This window comes from Dipteris shenzhenensis, chromosome 9 (genome assembly GCF_047967505.1).
Source record: "Dipteris shenzhenensis isolate YYH24624 ecotype China chromosome 9, Dip_SZ_1.0, whole genome shotgun sequence".
NCBI classification, from domain to species: domain Eukaryota; kingdom Viridiplantae; phylum Streptophyta; class Polypodiopsida; order Gleicheniales; family Dipteridaceae; genus Dipteris; species Dipteris shenzhenensis.
Window position 1 is genome coordinate 15,456,375 of NC_141604.1, and position 14,686 is coordinate 15,471,060.

General features: G+C 50.6%; 1 protein-coding gene across 2 annotated transcripts in view; it reads left to right on the forward strand.

Moving 5' to 3' along the window:
- LOC147898263 (Translin family protein) overlaps window positions 1-14,686 on the forward strand; it is a 163,803-nt gene that overhangs the window by 136,346 nt on the left and 12,771 nt on the right. The window lies entirely within an intron of this gene.

Sequence of the window (14,686 nt, forward strand, 5' to 3'; positions counted from 1 at the left end):
AGCTGAATGTTTAGTTGAGTTTATTATGATCTACATCCATGTTTCTCCTTATCCTTTACAAGTTGAGATTGCCAAATTTGGAGTTGTTATACTGCCTAGCAACCTTGTCCTCTTTAGCAGAGATTTCTCTGATTTCTGCTTGTTCTTGTCTTTCTTTGTGAGCACAATCTCATTGCTTTATTAACGAGGGAAATTCTTAATAATTCCTGACGTATGTTTAGGTGGTATACTCTTCTAGAGAGCCGTGTCTTGCATTGCGGCTGATAATTGTGATATAAGTATCCACCATTGGCCTAATATCTGAGAGTCAACGGAAAAGGATGGAGTTTGACATTTGGATGATGAGTTGAGATTCAGATGGCAAGTTGAATGGACAAGGCATGTATGAGCAGTGGAAGCATAAGCATGATCTACGTGTAATTCTTGTTTTTACAAACGTTAGGACTAGGGACAAAAGTATTTAAGCCCCGAATGAGTTAAATGGCTGAGATTTTGAGATGAAAAAAAAAGAAAGTAATGGTGGATGTGTACCCACCAAAGTATACAATGTACATAAACCTTAGTTTGAATGTAATAAGGGCCCCTTGATTGTTTATACATTTTGCTTTTGTGCTTGGGATGCTTGTGGTACCCATGGGACTATTTGCAAGCTATGTGAGTATAGAATCTTCTATATTCAGTTTTGGGAGCATCCCTAGATACATGTAGTTGATGTGAGGGTTAGCAAGATGGAAGGAAACCTATCCCAACTTCAATTGCACTGCCTTTTCTGTGCCAAAATGTTTGCTTGTATTTGATCCAACATCTTTAAAAGAAATTGCATCGATGAGTTATCTTCAGGCTTTAGCTCCAAGTTGATTGTAACAAGCTATTTTGCCCTGATCCATCTAGGAAGGGTAGCCAAATTGATGGATGCTTCACCCTTGATTAGCACACACAAGTTGAGCAGCATGTCGCATTCCAAGATAGCTTACCAAGAAGAGGTTGCCTCTACCTTACCATGGGATTGCCTATGCATTTGAGGAACCTTGTGCACCTTAATGAACCTCTAGGCTGAGTTGCAAAAAGGAGGTAATCAAGTATGTTGAAATAACAAACCACAAGCTTTTAAGGTATGGTTTCAGACTTCTATACATGTTTTAAGTGATCTCCTTGCTTTAAAATCGTGCAAACATTTCCTAAATCCCTCAAAATTGTGATACACACTGAGGAGGCACAAGCACCATCCATGATGGTAATTCTACTCTCTGTTAGAATTGGTCAATACTATAGTCATCACAGGCAGTTGTGGCTTGAATGAGGAGAACTTTTTGATTGGCCTTCTCTTTTAGTACGAGCCTTTATCGCATATGAGTGTGCCCTTCACCTCTACAGTGGTGACAAAAACTCAGTACGAAGCATCAAAGACTTTTGTATACATAGGTGTGTAGATATGTATGTGTAAGAGCATTTGTTTTGTACTATGGTCTACACCCACTATTGGGTGCTGCTAATGACGGTGGTGGTGATATCATAGTAAGCTAGTCCTTTATATGCGTGATGGAGTTTATGATTTTCTATTTTGTGAGTGATTGTCATGAGATTAAATCTGCACTTATTAATTGTTTTTTTCGAGGGTCAGTTTCGGCATGTTTCTAGATTCATCTATGTATATATATGTATATATATATATATATATATTTGTCAATCTTATTAACTTTCTCTCTTATGCCGTATCCCAGTTTTTTATATATATGAGCCAATCGACCCACTTGGCAGACGTCGCAAACCTGGAACATGCTTCAAACACCACGAGGTTTTTTCCCGCGACTTCCTCTACAGCCCATTCCCAATCTTGGAAGATGTCTTTGAATCCATGGTTTGATAAGGAGTGCCAAGAGATGAGAACTCACCTCATACGAGAGCAAACTTTGGGACACCTGACGAGAGCAGAGGCACAATAGATCTACCGACGCGTGACATGACGTAAGAGGCGGGATATCCTATCACATAGGATGGATGAGGTGATTCGATCTTTTCGAGGAGGTGATTCCACCTTTGCCTGGGGGCTGCTATCTGAGGGGAAGTCACCTATCCCCCTCATAGATCCTCATGTGTGGCACACTTATGCGACATCCCACTATGACACCCCTTCTTAGACACCACTTGATATGTTTGCCTTCCCCAGACCCACCACATGCAGGTTGTTCATAGAATAGAATTGTGAGCCGCATTATGTTGGCTCCACAACTGGAGAGCCCAAGACCATGAGGGGCTACACATTGAGCACTTCGCACATGGATAGGAGGTCTTGACCTCAATCCTAGCATAGATGTTCAGTCACGCTGTGTGCCACGGCTTCCCCCTGCTTAGAATACCACCATCATTGTGCTGATACACAAAGCAGGACACCCCATGGATATTGGGAATACCGCACTCTCATGATTGGTCACACACTAGCCAAGATTTACGGTTCAGTACTAGAGAGATCAAATTCTACACGGAAGCAGTAGTGGGCATTGGGACACGTTGGGTTTTGGAGACCCTTGATCACATTCACCTTGCGGGCAGTCATCGAGGAGGCGAGGTCGAGATCCTAGAAAGTCTATGCATGTTTTGTAGACTTTGAAAGGCCTTGACACGTTCCCACGACTTCGCATGATTAGGCGACTTTAGGAGATGCAGATTCCAGAGACATGACTTGGGGGTAATGAGCTTATATGAGTGAGTCAGAGGGAGAGTACGCGCCCCTAGAGGCATTCTAGATTGAATCCAGAGCACGATAGGGGTGAAGTAGGGATGCCCTCTCTCACTCGACATTATTTGAGTTCTACATTAATGAGATCACGACCTTCATTGATTGCTAGGGGACGAGGGATCATTCTTGGTTGACTTGATGATACAGATATTGCTCTATGCAGATGACATAGTCCTCCTATCTTCCTTAGCAGCAGGCCTAATAGAGACACCTAGAGGCCCTAGAGGTGTTTTGCAGAGAGAGAGACTTGACAGTCAGCCTTGGCAAGAACAAGGTTATGATCTTCAACACCTCAAGGGTGATATTTCATCGATACAGCTTCACTTATTGAGGGAAGCCAGTGGAGATTGTACAGGCATACACTTACCTAGGGGCAATCTTTGCAGGTCTAGTCTTCACGATGACCCACGCAGTCAGGGCACGACCTACACAAGGGCAGGGAGCTCTGGCTCGAGTAGAGAGACTATGCTTTCAAGAACATTTCCGATGAAGGGATGGCTATTCAACACATTAGTGAGAGTGATGGCTATGTACACAACACCCTTCTGGGGAGGCAATCTATCGACTAATAGGAGATACTTCAAGAGGTTGCAGGTGACTATGGGATGTAGGATGATTCGGAGCAAGCCTTCAGTCCCCCACCAGATCATATAGGCATAGTTCAACATGACATTGCTCCAAGGTGATGCCATCTTCTAGACGGTCAATTATCTCCACAGGGTCTAGGCCTTACCTAGAGGAACATTACTGAGATTTGCACTAGAATCGTCTATATGACTAGTTGGGAGTGGGATTAGCATGGCTTGGTATGCACGCGTATCCAAGTGGTTTTGCAGTCAAGGCATCCAAATGGACCGTCTCCCCCCTTTCAGTACAACTTAGATGCCCCTGATCATTTGATCCCATGGGATGAGATCAACTATTTTATACGGCTGAACGTACTTCAGCTTTATACATCACGGACTTTGGGGGGATCAGGAGTTTTCCACCAAGATCCTTTTTTACCGTGATTACTTCCTGAGAATATTAGTGGATGGAATGATTATTAGACTCCAGTACCTAGAGGACAGACGAGTCTCACACGCTCTAAGGATCGCCAATGGATAGATGTGGGTCTGGTCCCATCAGCTGAGGATTGAGGCAAGGAGAGTCACAGGTTCACTCAGAGAGCAATGGATTTGTAGACTATGCACATTGGAGGAGGTGGAGATAGAGGAGCACTTCTTGTATACTTGCCTTGTATATTATGAGATCCGAGGACGATCTCATTGCCTATTTTAGGAGGGACACGGGTTTGGGCCTCTCTCTTGGCTGATTCACTTCTAGGACCACATTGTGTTAGTCTCTATCTGATGTAGATGTGATGGCATAGAGATACCTTGTTGCACCATATAAAAAAGCATTAGGAGACAGTGACACATGAGACTGAGCTAGATTGAGCCCAGTGACATGTCATAGATTTTTACACATTTGAGTCTGCCCTTGGATGTAGTGGAGTAGAGGAGGAGATAGATCATATAATGGACGATGACGAGGGGAGATGTAGCCATACATGTAGGAGCTACACATGATGCAGAGATGGACTAGGGCATGTAGCTATATTCGAGGGGGATCACCCGATTAGAGGTGTCACTATCGATATGCCGAAAAAAATAGTGCTAATTATATTACTTCGAAAACAAGATACATGAGGTCAGCTTTGCCACTGACGGCTGCGTTCACAAATCGGGCGCAGCCCAAAAGGGAACAAAAAGTAAAGCTCTCTCTCACGGAGGGATCAGGCGAGTGTGAATGAACAGCCAGAGAGGTGGTGAGTAGCGCCACTGAAGGCCCTGCGAAGTATGCTCGAAGAAGAGGCCCTGTGTGTCCCAAACACGGAGGAAACGTCTCCGCTTCTCCCGGCCAGCCCGGGAGTCTCCCTGTATCTGGTCCCACTGGCCTCCGAGTGTGTGTATAATCTCACTCCAGATGTCAGTCATGATCTGGGCAGTCGAAAGGGAGGTGCCATCGAGGATCTGCGCGCAGCGCGAGGTCCAAATGTGCCATCCTGCGATGCTACTAATAATCTCCCAGACTGGCTGCCTTTACCGCGAAGAAGGAAACAGAGGAGTCGTCCATCTGACCTGCAACCACCAGTGGGATGCCACGGGGGGTGAACTGTCCCAGCCAACGGTCATCACCAGGCATGAGGATCTGAATCTCGGGTGGAACCAACCAATCAGCTGGAATTGCTCCGTCTATCTCCGTGCGTCTCGCCTGAGCTCCACGGGCACCTCCAGCTGCGATTGCTAGATTAGCGGTCTCCAAGTGTCTGTACGTGTCCCTCCAAACTCGAAGGGACCGGGCTGGCCCCCACATCTAGCCGTCCCACCTGATGTGTGATCTCTCCCCCAGTTGAAGGCCCTCGGCATCTCTGGCCTGACCGTTCCAGATGAGCGGCTGGCGATCGATCTCCTCCTGACAGCTAGGAGGGGACTGTATGAGACTGAGGCGGAGCCGCCTCCAAACCATGAGGAGGCTACGAATGAGTGGGGAGCGGGGCTGAGTGAGCGGGGCGGAAGTGAAGATCCACCCGAGGGACGGTAGCCACTCTCCACCTCGGCGCGGGACACAAGAACCGACCCCCTGCTGAAGTAACATCTTCCACGTTTGCGTCCCCGGGGTCAAACCGCGGATAACTAACTTGCCCAGCAGGGCCTGACTCTGAAGCTTTGGATCGATGACCCCCAGGCCACCCTCAGCCTGCGGAAGAATGACTGTCTGCCAGGCAACCCTAGCTCTGGTATCTCTGAGACCGTCCCCCCCAGACCACAGGAAGTTCCGAACCAACCTCCTAAGCTGTGCCACGCTGGATCTCGAGAAACACCAACAGGAAGCCACATACCAAGCCGTGGCTAGGAGGACCTGGTTGACTACCAGAGCACGACCTGCAAGAGAGAGCTTAGCAGTGCTCCAGAAAGCCAGCTTCCGTCGAATGGAATCTAGCACCGGGAGAAACTGCGAGCTGGCGTGATATCCAGGCCGACCTGAAAGCCGAGATATCTAGCTGTTTGTCCCTGCGGGATCCACCTGAAACCCAAAAACCTCCCCCACTGTGAGCACGCCCCGGGGTTTGTGAGAAAACCAACTGATTTGTTCCAGTTGATTTTCGCACCGGCTGTCGAACAGAAGACCTCTAGGGCCATCCTCACCCTCTCCAGCATCATCTCATCATCCTGGACATACAGTGCTGTGTCATCTGCATACTCCGAGTCCAGGAGCTCCGTGTCCTCCCTGATGGGAAGGCGAACACCCCGGATCCCGGTCGACCTCGCCCGAAGGTAGGATGTCATAGCCTGACGCACTGATCTCTCCAAACGAAATCACTCTCCCATCCTGCCGCCGATGATGACCCTGCTAGAAGCTGTCCTGTATAATGCTGAAATACCCTGAATCCATCCTGCTGGGAAACCTAGTCGCTCCAAAGTACCCTCCAGGAAGGACCAGTCCACTCGATCGTAGGCCTTCTCAAAGTCGAGAAGTAGGATGGCTAAATGTGACCCACTGTGCTGAGCCCACTCCGCCGCCTCTGAGAAGGTGAAGACATTATCCAGGATACTGCGATCCTGGACAAAGCCTGTCTGAGTGTCATGAATGAGGTCTGGAAGTAGAGGCCGAACTCTGGCGCTGATCATCTTGGCAAGGATTTTGTAGGCAGTGGTGAGGAGGGTGATCGGGCGCCACTGACGGATCTCCTGTCGATCTCCTCCCTTCGGGATGAGGCAAATCAGTCCCGAGGAGAGGCTCTTTGGCATATATCCGCTGCTGAAAATCCTCTGGAGGGCTGCTAGGAGGGGCTGATGGATCTGATCCCAGAAGGAGGTGAAGAAAGCTCGAGATAGCCCATCCTCGCCAGGGCATTTCTGCCCGTCGATGGCCATCAAGGCCTCCAACATCTCGTCCGTAGTGAACGGTGCCAACAATGTCGCCTGCATGCTGGGCTGGACCAGGGATGGGATGTGCCTCCACACCTCCTCGCGGGAGCGTCGAGTGCAAGGGGCAAGCTGCTCCTGCTGGAAAAGAGTCCTGTAGAAGTCGGTAGCTAACCCCAAGACCTCACCCGGATCAGTAACGATGTGCCCCTCTGCTGTCCTAAGACTCCGTAGCTGATCACCTGCTGCTCTCTGGCCATGTGTCCTGAAGAACTCCCTGCACATCCGGTCGCCCTTTCGAGCCCAGAAAGAGAGAGAGGCGTGATAGGAAAACTCTGAACGGCGCTGGAGAGTCTCCTCAAGAAGGGCTCTGGCTCGAAGGGCCTGGATCCGAAGCTCCTCCGAGCCCGGGGCTGCCTGGTGGAGTCGCTGAATGGAAGCGAGGTCCCTACGAAGAGCTCTCTCTCTGCCCCACCACTCCTGTCGAACCTGAAGGGCTGCGAGCTGGCAAATCTGACTGGACTCCTGCAGAGCCTGCGCCACCGAATCAACCAGATCCACGCACTCGCCCCAATCTCTGTCCCATAGGCTACCGATACTGCTGCGCACGTCCTCCCTCAAGAAGATGGAGTCGGGAATCCGGCACGAACGGGGAGGAAGGGACTGAACTGCCGAGTCTAATGATAAGAGCACAGGCGCGTGGTTGGAAAGTGTCGTCCCTGGTACTATACCTGCCTGACCGCCTCTGCTGATGGCCCAATCACTGACATAAAAGCTATCCAGTCTCTCCAGGAGTCTGCCTCCTTCCCTGCGGAAGCCCCACGAGAAGTCCAAGCTCCTGTGCCAACGACGGAAGGACGGGTCTCTCCAACTATCCCTACCTCTTGTCGCGAAGATAAAGGAGCCCCAAGCGGACTGCTCTGCCTGAGACATACCTGTAAACTTTGGTCCTCTGCCCTACTGGTCCTCCAAGGTCTCCAGATTGTTGAAGTCACCTCCAACAATCCAGGAATCCATGTCTGGGAGAATCCCTGTGAGTGTCCTCCAGAAGGTGGCTCTGCATCGGAGGTCTGTGGGAGCATAGATGTTGAGGATTCCTATTCTGGAAGCCTCCAACTCCAAGCCTACCCAAAGGGCACGGCCTGGGATCAACGTGCCATGACCAAAAACTCCCTGGGCTAACTACTCGCACACGGAAGTACAGACACCGCCACTCCTCCCCTGTGCGCCAATCGAGGGCTCCCAATAAGTGTGAGAGCGTCGAGGGAGAATCTTCTCGCAGCTATGGGAATGAACCACAGAAAGCTTGTGCTCCTGGAGCAGAAGTATATCCAAGCGACCAATCACTGCTGGCTAAAGTTCCTGTCTCAAAATGAGCTTCCTAGGACCACGGGTGCCAGAAGAATGAAACCGGTTCACATTCCAGGAGACAAGGTGTAGGCTCATGGTGAGGACTGGTAGGTTGCGAACAACTGTCTGCTCGCGGCAGATGTCGATGAAGAAGCTGACATCTCGGAGTGGAGGCGCTGACGCTTATGAGAAGGTTTGGAGGGGGAGGCGGGGTCGTCCTGCCCGTCCTTCAACACCTTTAGCAAAGGCGAGAGGCCTTTGGTGCCATGAACAAATGCTTTCTCGAGCCAACTCGAGATCTCTGAGGTAGTCATCCCGTAGAAGGCTCGGAGTTTCTGAGGGGCCAGGCTCTGACATCCTGGGGGAGGGGCCACGACAGAGGGGGCCTGAGGATCACAATCAATCTGAAGTGTTTGGCGGCGCAACGCCACCGCAGGCGCACGTCACCCTCGGACCACTGAGTCTCGAGAAGCTGTCCACCGGACGGGCCTATCCAGGAGCAAACCTGAGCGTGCGTCTGCTCTCTGAGAGCCTCCCAGGCTGAGTCGTCTGTCCAAGTCTCGGTGCCGTCGCTGAGGAAGGTGAAAGCAAAGCTAGGGCCATCCCTCGGGGCCAAAGCTGCGATCTTCCCATCCGCTCCTTTGCGGAGCAGGAAGATACTGATGTCGAGACAAGCAGGGAAGGTCCCAAGGTCGGCCACATCCAAGTAGTCCCATGGGCTAGATCTGTAAAAGTCGCGAGGAAGCTCTCTCTCCTAAAGCTGAGGCCCACCAGAGTCTGCAACTGAGGGGCTAGCGGACAGGGAAGACTGCTCCAGTGGTGGTGTAGAATCAGGGTGTCCTGCCTGTGGAGGGGAAGGGGGGGTGGCTGGGGGGTAGGCAACTCAGACTCCACGGAGGCGACTAGCGGGGGGGAGGAGGAGGGGGAGTGGGGACTGCCCGCGGCTGAGGAACCATCGGTGCAGTTGACACTGCAGGAGAGCTGAGAGAGGCGGGGGGGATGGGGCTGCACCTGGGACGGGGGCTGAAAAGGAAGAGGAGGAGACTGAAGAGGAAGAGGCGGGGGCTGAAACTGCAGGTCGGGAGAAGGGGGGTGTGACTGGGGAAGGGGCTGGGACTGAGTGGAAGGGGGCTGGGGAGTGGAAGAGAGGGGGATCTGAGGCTGTGGAGGGCGGGCTACCGTCGAAGAAGCAGCTCTCCCAGGACCCTGGGACGGCTGCCTGTCAGGTCTCTGAGGTGCTGCTGCAGGTTGGGTAACCTCTGCCTCCTTGCCTTTTTTAGAAATCTTCTTATTCTTTCATCTTTTCCTTCTGACCTCAATCCAACCGCCAGCTAACTCTGGACCGGACTCCGGCTGCCTCTGCTCCTCCTGACGTGGCTGCCCGGAGGGGAAGGGAGGAGGTGGAGGGGGAGGGGGCGGGGGGGACCGAGAGGAACTGGTGAATCGTGGACAAATAGCAGCCAGGTGCCCAAAGCCGTGACACCTCAGGCACTGGCCTGGCTGTCCTGTGACTACCATGCTCTGGGTGATGCTGCCGGCATCTGTCACGATCTCGATCACTACAGGGAGAGTCGCAGGGTCTGCCACAGCCACACGGACTCGGGAGGCTCCTGCCGTAGTCACCGCGTCGGCGAAAGTGTCATGCATAACCTAGCCAAAGTGGGAGCCCAGGTCCCTGACAATCGGCCGCAGCTCAGCAGCAAGACCTGGAAAAACTAGTGTCACTGGATGGCGAGGTATGCGGAACCGAGCATCAAAATCCGCTGCACTGAATCCACGGTACCAAGGGACTATCATAATGATCTTTCCGTCCACAGAAGTGGGGGAACCAGCAATCAGGTTGCTCGCAGCTTTCGCGTTGGAGAGTTTGAGCCAGAAGATGCCCCTTCCCATAAGGGCCACCTCCTCAATGTGGCCGTCCTCTAGCATGAGAGTGGACTGGAGCCAGTCCCTGATGGCTGATCTGGAGGGGGAATGTCCAATGACTGCCATAGACAGAGGTAAGGGCAAAGTCATTGGCAACCTCCTGAACCCGAGACGATTGTTGCTCTGTCAAGATAATGCGGTAGGCATCTGAAGAGGGAGGGTCCGACTGGGCCTCCGGTTCCGGGCGGGGAGCCGCCATACCGCCAAGACAAACTGCGAGACCTCCGATGAAGAAGAGGCTGCCACCCAAAAAAGGGGGGGATAGATGCGGGGGGTGGAGCCTGGGTGTGATGAAGACGAGTGAAGCGAAACGGGGCGACGTGAGTCGGGCGGGGGAAGTGGAGGCGCAGGCGAGGGCGGAGGTGGAGGGCGGGAAGGTTTGAGGATGGAGGGCGGGTGGAGTGAGGAGGCGAGGGCGAGGGCGAGGGACGGCTGGGATGGGGCGAGAGGGCGGGAGGGGGCGGGGCGGAAGGGCGGGAGGGGCGAAGGGGCGGGGCGGAAGGGCGGGAGGGGCGCGGGGCAGGCGTAGCGAGGGGGCGGGGTGAAGCGGGGGGCGGGGGAGAGCGAAGCGAGGGGGCGGGGGGCAGGCGAAGTGAGGGGGTGGGGAGGGCGAAGCGAGGGGGCGGGGTGAGGCGGAGAGGCGAGGGGGGGGTGAGGCATAGCGAGGGGGGGCGGGGTGAGGTGGAGCGGCGCGGGGGGTGAGGGCGGAGAGGCGAGGGGGTGAGGGCGGGTGAGGGGAGGCGAGGGGGGGTGAGGGTGGGTGAGGGGGGGTGAGGGCGCAGCGAGGCGACGGGGTGAGCGGAGGGGCGGGGGGGTGAGGGCGGAGAGGCAGGGGGGGGGGTGCAGGCGGCCGAGGCGGGGGTGAGGCGGAGGGCGAGGGGGTGAGGGCGGAGAGGCAAGGGGGTGAGGGCGGCCGAGGCGGGGGTGAGCTAGGGGGGTAGAGGCTGCGGGAGGGAGGGAGAGGGCTCGTAGGAGCAGCACACGTGTCACTATCGATATAGCTTGCTTGATACAGAGATTACGAAGATCACACCCTTGCTACAAGAAACAGATACGAGACATTTTCGCAGCTCATAGGAGAGCCACCCTGGCACCTGGTTATGTATTTTGACTCTGAGATTGAGTACTAGTTTTCACGCTTGTATTTTGAGTTTGGTTTAGCATAGTACTCAGCAAAGGGCCTTTGTGAGCCCTCTGCTTCAGCCCATAGTGGCGTGTATGGGTTATCTTTGTGATTGTACCTTGTCTCATAGGCGCGCGAGGCCTCTCAAAGACAGTAATGCATCTTTCTTTCTTTCAAAACCTTTTAACTCCCTGGTGTTGGTCACGATGCTCTCAATATCGAATCTCACTTTGATACTCTTTACATCCATGCTCTCAATCCTTATCTTTGTAATCTCTCCTACCCTCACTCGATTGTCCGTACTAAGGGTATTACCTTCTTGTGCTCCTTGAGGATTTGTTCAGTTTTGGCTACCTTGCAAGGTGGAACATTGGATAGCGATATTTTTGGTTGGGTAGCTGAAGGTTTTCATTGGCAATTATGGTGTTCCTCGTGAAGCTTGGAGGTTTTCCAAGAGCTTGTCTTTCTTGGTCCATTTTGCTTACAAGGTGTTGTGTAGGTTTAGAGGTTATTTCATTGTTGCTATCTTTCTTAAAAGAACAAGATCTAGTCATATTAAATTTTTTGGAAAATCACATAAATGACGAGCATGTGCTAGGGTGCTAAGAGTTGGAGTGCTTCTTAGGGAAGGTAATGACGGAGTAGATGCTAATTGCTAATGAGGCAGATTGTACAACCAAATTATTTATCGATCCGTGAGAGTGTAATAGGTGCCTACTAGCTAAGCGTCCTAGAAACATGCACAATCTTTGAGGTACTCTAAGAATCTTTTGGCCTTGTTCCCAAATCGAGCGTAGGGTGTGAACAATGCCATGCTAGACATTTGCTAAGGTGGTAGCAGATTCTCCATTCTCTAAGGAAAATAAGCCTCCTGGCTTAGGCTGCCCGGGAAGAACCTTGCATGCTCGCCCAACTGGCCATCAGTGTGTGAATGGTGTCAGCCAAAATACTGGCCAGGGTGTGCGAGGGATGGACTTGAGATCCGTTTAAGGCCTTTGTGCATTTGGCCCTCCAAATCTGTCAAGCAGTAATGCTAGCCAGTATCTCCCAAGGAGTATCGCCAATAGCATGTATTGGTCTATAGTGGGGGATAAGCACATCCTCCGGAGAGCAAGTCTCGACTAGGTGACGTCGAATCGATATGGCCCAAGAAGTATCCTGCCACTCATAGAAGATCTGAGGCCTTGAAGGGAGAGCCAAGCCATTGATCCCCACATCATAAAGAAATGAGGAGGAGCAAAAGTACTAAGGATCCTAGCAATTCCCATCCAAATGGTTCTCGCATGCCCAGTCCTATAGACAATGATGAATTGACTCATCAGCAGATGAGCACCTAGGACAAGTGGGGTGTGTCCCAAATCTAGACCTCCATGTGTTCACTGCAATCCCTCCATGAATAGAAAGCCAAAAAAATAGAGTGACTTTTCTATTTCTTCGGGATCTCTAAAGCCTTGCCAGAAGACCCTTTGCAAATCAGCGGGAACCTTATAACTCTCCCCATGAGGGGCCTTGGAAGCTCTCCAACCTCTGCATCTGACCTGGAACTTCCGGGCGTTACTGACAGTGTAACCAAAAAAAGGAAGGCTCTTCCTTAGTTCCCTGCAACAATCCATTCCCACTCTGCGTGGTCCCACTAAAGAAACTTTATGGGGACTCCTCCAAAGAGCCACAACCTCCAAGAACCCGAAAGAGAGAGACGAGGGCTCAGATCAATACGCCATGCAGAGTCGTTGACCTAATCCGAAAAGCCTATGATCCTGACAGGCTGAAAAGGCATGCCCATGCCCAAAAGAATATCCTGTGAAGAAATATCTCCACCTGAGGAGGGGCTGCAAGCCTGAATACCGTGAATGAATTAATTTTTCCAAGGTTCATCCCCAGGCATAAGTCCTCTAAACCACAAACTTGCAAAGCAAGGCCGTACATTGCAAGTTTGGATGTATGATGTTCAGACGTCCCTCTTGTGTGGGAAGGATCAAGGTGTCCCACACTATCCTGGCAATAGTATTTGTAGTGCCATCTAGCCTGCTCCATAAAAATTTCCTAATAGGCCTTATGAGCTGAGTGATACAATCTCTAGACTTGCACCCATAGGAGCACACATACCAGGCTATGGGAAGCAAAACCATCCCGTTACCAAAGCTCAAGGTCTAGTAGTTATGTTATAAATCCTAAAACAAAGGACTGGACTAGTGACAACAATTATATCAATTACCGGTGCCATTCTTTCAGTTTAGAATGGCAATGCTGCCAATCTACTCCTGCAATGTTTTAATCGAAAATATGTTATTACATGATTTTTTTTGAAATAAGTGACAACCTGTCACATGATTTCTCCTTGTGATCTCCATTTTAATATATATCATAACCAAATTGTCACACGAGGGGGAAAAGAAAATGAGAGGAGAGGAGTTCTCTCATTTAGATGAGGTGTTCTTTCATGTGTTCGTGACATGTTTCTTTAAGAATCTATTAGCTATTCTAATATGTGTTTAGCTATACATTCTAATTGCTCCATATTCTAACACTAGGGAACAAATTTAAATCAAAACACCTTGATAAGAAAAATGCACCATGGTAATGAGTGCTTCGACGTGCAATCGCAAAAGTAGATGAATGCAAATTTCAAAGACATCCTTATAGTTTCATTTAACTAGTTATTTTTATATTTTTATATATTTTTATATTTTCATAATCATTAAATTTAAACAACATCGATTAAATTTAAAACATACAAACACACACACACACACACATGTATTTCACAACCACCACTCTGGATGCAAGGTCCAGTTTAGGTGAACTTCAGAAAAGGAGTTTCTTCCTAATGCTCTCCAACCTAGGAGCAAATTGCTGCGAAGAAAAGATACCCAAAGTGACCTGGCATCCTAGGTATCTGACTGACACATCCCTTTGAATCCAAATCAGCCCCCCAATCTGAAGTGTCATCGTCACAAATCCAAAAGCCATTGGACTTGTTCCAATTGATGTGAGCACCTACTGCAGTACAAAACAAATCCAAAGTTGTCCTAAAGGAAGTGAAAGTCTGAGGAGAGGCCTCCAAGAAGATAGCATTGTCGTCCGCTAACTCGTAATCCACGAGGTCCTCTTCTCGTCTGAGCCCAAGAATGTCAGCTTGAGACCTGCAAAAAATGCTTATAGCCTCAGCCACAAAGAGGAAAAAAAAAGGGGCAAAAAGGCATCCCTAACGGACTGATCTGGAAATTTGAAACCCGAAACCCCCTAACCCGTCCTATGAGCACTTGGCTGTGGGCTGACTTGTACAAGGCTGAGACCTCTTTGATCCATGCATCTGAAAATCCAAAGTGATGAAGGGTGCCCTACAAGAAGTCCCAATCTACCCTGTCATATGCTTTTTCAAAGTCCAGGAGTAGAATTGCAAGCTTTTGACCGCTCTGCGTGGCCCATTTAGAAGCTTCCCAAAAGGAGAATATATTATAAAAAATGCTTCTGCCATGAACGAACCCTGTTTGCATATCATAAATAAGATCACGGAGTAAGCGATGCAACCACAGGAAGATTGCTTTCACCAAGATTTTATAGCAATTGCCCAATAGAGTGATGGGTCTCTACTGCGACACTAAATTTGTGCATCCCGCTTTTGGGATTAAATGTATG